A 6000-nucleotide genomic window follows, 5' to 3' on the forward strand; every position below is an offset into this window, starting at 1 on the left:
CCTCATACCAGTCCCTAAGGCCCATCTGTAGACGTACACCTCTCCTGCTCTGCTGAAAAATGGCCTCACTTTCTGTCTCAAAAACCAGCTGCCTGTGTGGCAGGGATTGCTGGTTATCCTCCACTATCCATTGTCTATGTCTGTGATGACAGAATCCACAGTTACAGCTGGAGACTTGAATCCTCTGAATAAAGTCTTCACTTCCCAGACTTCTTATAACTAGATGTGGCTGTTCACCATAGTTCCTTCCTGAAATCCCATTAAAATTGCAGGGAATTTTAATTTCTTAAAAAAGCATAAATCCACTAAGATGCCTATAAATGGCAACAAAGTTTTGGAAACTCTCAAGAAAATAGATGAATGGTAAGTGACTTAGAAGTGCCTGAGAAAACGACATCGTAGGAAAGAAACGAGAACAGTTGAGAACATGGTGTTACTGCAGAGCTCTGGGAAGCTCTGGGGCTGGCAGTTCCAGGCGCCTCTAGAAGTGGATGTGAGGGGTGAAAGCAGCAGGACTGGCCAAAAGCCAGTTTGGAAGCAGCTGTAAGTCTCCACTGCATACAGTCGGGCACTTGTCGCTGCCCTAGCCCATTGGGAGCGGAGACATCAGCGTTCAGGATGTAAAGTCCTCAGCTTAGGAAATAGGCCGTGTCCTCCAGGCAGGAAATAAAGAAGGAGGAGGCTTCTTAAGGAGTCTCACCAACCTGAAAGGAAACACTCAAAAGATAGCAATACTGAATGGGACCAAAGAAAATCATTTAGTGGATACCGGTAAAGAATTCAAGAGAATTCTGAGAATGAAGGCTGTGTTCCCAGATTACAAGGACCAGCTAGAACTAACTAACCGTGGCACGTGACCAGCCCTGACACATCACTGTGGGATTCCAGATCACTGGGGAGAAAAGATTCTATAACTCGGGTTCCCAACCTCTGGGACCAGCCTGCGGCCTGTTAGGAGCCGGCTGCACAGCAGGAGGTGAGTGGCAGGTGCGCAAGCAAAGCTTCACCTGTATCTACAGCTGCTGCCATCACTGGCATTACCACTTGAGCTCCGCCTGCTATCAGCTCAGAGGAGGCATTAGAGTCTCACAGGAGCTCAAACCTTACTGTCAACTGTGCATGCAAGGGATCCAGGTTGCATACTTCTCGTGAGGCTCGCCACCCCTGTGTGCACACCCCTGTGCCTCTCCACCATCCGTGGAAAAATTGTCTTCCACAACTGGTTTCCGGTGCCAAAAAGGTTGGGGACTGCTGCTATAACTTCTGGAGAGAACAGGACGTACACAGGTTGAGTGAGTTGAGTTCAGTCACTCAGTTGTGTCCAACTCTGCGACCCCATGGACTGCAGCACACCAGGCCTCCCTGTCCATTACCAGCTCCCAGAGTCCACGCAAACCCATGTCTATTGAGTTGGTGATGCCATCCAACCATCTCATCCGCTGTCTTCCCTTCTCTTCCCGCCTTCAGTCTTTCCCAGCATCAGGGTCTTTTCCAACAAGTCAGTTTTTTGCGTCAGGTGGGCCAAAGTGTTAGAGCTTCAGCTTCAGCCTCAGTCCTTCCAATGAATATTCAGGACTGATTTCCTTTAGGATGGACTGGTTGGATCTCCTTGTAGTCCAAGGAACTCTCAAGAGTCTTCTCCAGCACCACAGTTCAAACACATCAATTCTTTGGGGTTCAGCCTTCTTCATGGTCCAAATCTTACATCCATACACGACTACTGGAAAAACCATAGCTTTGACTAAATGGACCTGTGTTGGCAAAGTAATGTCTCTGCTTTTTAATATGCTGTCTAGGTTGGTCCACGGAGCAAGCATGTTTTAATTTCACGGCTGCAGTCACCCTCTGAAGTGGTTTTGTAGCCCCCCCAAATAAAGTCTGTCACTGTTTCCATTGTTTCCCCATCTATTTTCCATGAAGTGATGGGATCAGATGCTATGATCTTAGTTTTCTGAATGTTGAGTTTTAAGCCAACTCACTCTCCTTTTTTACTTTAATCAAATTCTTCACTTTCTGCCATAAGTGTGGTGTCATCTGCATATCTGAGGTTATTGATATTTCTCCCGGCAATCTTGATTCCAGCTTGTGCTTCATCCAGTCCAGCGTTTCTCATGATGTACTCTGCATATAAGTTAAACAAGCAGGGTGACAATATACAGCCTTGACATACTCCTTTCCTGATTTGGAACTGGTCTGTTCCATGTCCAGTTCTAACTGTTGCTTCCTGACCTGCATACAGATTTCTCAAGAGGCAGGTCAGGTGGTCTGGTATTCCCATCTCTTGAATTTTCCACAGTTTATTGTGATCCACACAGTCAAAGGCTTTGACATAGTCAATAAAGCAGATGTCTTTTTTGCACTCTCACTTTTTTGATGATCCAGCGGATGTTGGCAATTTGATCTCTGGTTCCTCTGCCTTTTCTAAATCCAGCTTGGACATCTGGAAGTTTTCGGTTCACATACTGTTGAAGCCTGGCTTGGAGAATTTTGAGCATTACTTTGCTATCATGTGAGATGAGTGCAATTGTGCGGTAGTTTGAGCATTCTTTGGCATTGCCTTTCTTTGGGACTGGAATGAAAACTGACCTTTTCCAGTCCTGTGGCCACTGCTGAGTTTTCCAAATTTGCTGGCATATTGAGTGCAGCACTTTCACGGAATCATCTTTTAGGATTTGAAATAGCTCACCTAGAGTTCCATCACCTCCACCAGCTTTGTTTGTAGTAAGGCCCGCTTGACTTTGCATTCCAGGTAGTCTGGCTCTAGGTGAGTGAGCTCTGGGTTGTGAAGATCTTTTTTTGTATAGTTCTTCTGTGTATACTTGCCACCTCTTCTTAATACCTTCTGCTTGTGTTTGGTCCATATCATTACGGTCCTTTATCATGCCCATTTTTGCATGAAACGTTCCCTTGGTGTCTTTAATTTTCTTGAAGAGGTCTCTAGTCTTTCCCATTCTATTGTTTTCCTCTGTCTCTTTGCATTGGTCACTGAGGTTATCAGGAATCAAAATAGCTTTAGACCCCTCAAATGTGACATTGGACAAGAGAGGAACCAGACCTTTCAGAATCCTCAGAATTTGGAAGGAAATACATATAAAAGTCATGCTAAAGACTTGTAGTTTTTTGAAAATGCCTGTTCCACTCATCCTTTCTTAGGAAACTTAGAGGATGTACTCTTCTAGACGAAAGAGTACACCAAGAAAGGAGAAAACCTAATATTCAGGAACTGTGGATCCAACACAAAAGAGGAAGGTGACTCCCAGGAGCATAGTGAAAGCTTCAGGGGTGGCAGCTGTGTGTCTAGTCCAAAGACAAGGAGCTGAGACCCCAGAGAAGACATCCTAATTACTAGGATACCTGTTGTTTCTGAACATATTTAGGTAGGAGTTGGGAGTGACTTATTAAATACCTGAGAAACCAAGGAACATAACTCCAAGGAAAACAAAAGGTTGGGGAAGAAAGAAAAAGTTACCATGGTAATAGTAGCCACCTCAGCTGTGATTAGTGTTCACATAGTCATACAACATCCACTTACGACCATAAATGCTCTGGGGGTGGGAGGTGGGGTTGGAAGGGTGGGGACCTGCGTGTGAGTGAAAGCTAAAAAAGCAGAATTCATTACCACCAATGGCGGGCAGCAACAAAGCCCAGTGTTGCTTCTTTCTAAAGAAAATTGATAGAAGGCGAAAAGGGCATTCAGTTCAGTTGCTTAGTCGTGTCCGACTCTGCGACCCCATGGACTGCAGCACGGCCAGGCCTGCCTGTCCATCACCAACTCCTGGAGCTTACTCAAACTCTTATCCATCAAGTCGGTGATGCCATCTAACCATCTCATCCTCTGTCATCCCCTTCTCCCGCCTTCAATCTTTCCCAGCGTCAGGGTCTTTTCCAAAAAGGCCATACAAGTCACTTAAAAATTTAGTAAGTTAGTTTAAGTGTTAGCTGCTCAGTTGTGCCCGACTTTTTGCGATCCCATGGAAGGCAGCCCACCAGGCTCCTATGTCCGTGAGATTTTCCAGACAAGGAGACAGGAGTGTGTGGCCATTCCCTTCTCCAGGGGATCTTCCCAACCCTGGGATCGAACCTGGGTCTCCTGCACTGCAGGCAGATTCTTTACTGACTGAGCTATAATTTAAGGGGCAATTTTATATATCACGTAAAAAGATAGGATATATTACAAACAACTTTATGATAGTAAATGTGAAAATGTAGAGGAAACGGACACATTCCCAGAAAAATAGAACTCTTCTGATGCTGGGAAAGATTGAGGGCAGGAGAAGAAGGGGACGACAGAGGATGAGATGGTTGGATGGCATCACTGACTCAATGGACATGGGTTTGGGTAAACTGCGGGAGTTGGTGATGGACAGGGAGGCCTGGAGTGCTGCAGTTCATGGAGTCGCAAAGAGTTGGACACGACTGAGCGACTGAACTGAACTGAATTTAAGCATATGTTGGGACAGCCACCAGTCCCACTGGTGGGCGGCCACCACTGCAAGGAAGCGGTATTGGAGTCCTTACTGCGGAAATCGCAGCGCGTCTCCTTTAAGAGGAAGTGAAGCCCCGCCCCGTATGGAAACACCTCTTCGCGCCGTTCAGGTAAATTCCCACTGGACCGGGGCTGGAAGGACCCAGGAGGGGCGTGTTCCCGTGCGTGTGGCTACGTGGGGGCGGGGCTTCCAGAGCGGTTCTCTGGCGACGCGGCCCGCCCTTGGGTCGGCCTTGATCCCGGGTCCTGAGAGCTGGGTGGGGCCGTTGTGAAGGGTTCCCTGGCTGTAGGGCGCGTGCTCCCAGAGGACGTGGGCCGGGCTTCTTCCAGGAGGGCTGGCCCCGGGCCTGCTTCGGGGAGGTGGGCCGGCGGGGACTTGCTCTTGCGGCCCCAGCGTGGTTGGTGTAGAGCAGAGCTGAAGGCCGCTCCCCCGCGGGGCGCTTTTGTAAGAGTCTCAGGTCTGGACTCCCCCGCGCGTGTTGCCCACGCAGGCTCGGCCCGTGCGGCCTGGAAGCCGCAGCTGGCCGAAACTACGGCGGGGAGGCGTGTGGGAGAGGCTCCGGCCTCCTCCTCTCAGGCTCCAGAGCGGCGCGGCCGACAGAGCGGGTGCGGGCAGGAGAGGGCCTCGAGGCGGAGCGCTGTGGGGTCCACGTATCAGAGACGGGGCCTCGGAGCGCCGCGGGCAGGGCGGCTGTTCACCACCCGTCTCCCTCGCACGTAACAGCAAGTGTGAGGAAGCCCACGGCAGCCACACCGAGGGCAGGTGTGAGTGCAGTAGCTCCTGCCTCGTTTCGACACCAGAGAAGCCAGGCTGGAGAAGAGCCTTCTGAGCGCACGCCGTGGGAAGGATGCGTTCAGAGGATACACAATTTTTTGCCATCAGAAGCTTCATAGCAGAAAGGCCTGATGAATGCAGTAACTATCAGAGAATCTTCAGTCACATGTCTAAGCTCATTCAGCAGCAGGAAGTGTATACCAGAGAAAGCCTGTTTGAGTTGGCGGAATGAAAGCTTTTTGCCAAAGGTGTGCCCCGATTTACACTTGAAAGTTCACAGCTCGGAAAAGCGCTAGGAGTGCAGCAAACGTGGCAAGGCCTCCTGCCCAAACGTCCAACTTGTGATGCCCAAAAGCCTGGTAGGTATGACCAGTGGAAGGAAGTTTGAAGCTGTAGGTCCAACCTCATTCACCCCTGGCAGGCTCACTCTAGATTACTAACCAGTAGCAGATGTGAGAAAATGTTCTGCAAAAGGCTTCACCTTGTGAAGCATCAGGAAGTTCATGCCAGAGAAAGGCCTGAAGTATGCAGGGAACGTGTCTTCTCCTTCAGCGGAAGAGGCCCTGTGTCAGCCACAGCTTTGATAGCCTTTGTGAAGATGCTGGAAGTTGAGCTTCATGTGGTCAGACGCCCACACAGGATATTCCTAAGGAGTGCTGCGTGCATGGGGAGCTTTCAGGTGCCGCATCAGACTTGCTCACCTGGCTGGGGCTCTTGCCAGAGTTCTCTCACTGTCAGT

The sequence above is a fragment of the Capricornis sumatraensis genome, chromosome 2 (assembly GCF_032405125.1).
Source record: "Capricornis sumatraensis isolate serow.1 chromosome 2, serow.2, whole genome shotgun sequence".
Classification (NCBI taxonomy): domain Eukaryota; kingdom Metazoa; phylum Chordata; class Mammalia; order Artiodactyla; family Bovidae; genus Capricornis; species Capricornis sumatraensis.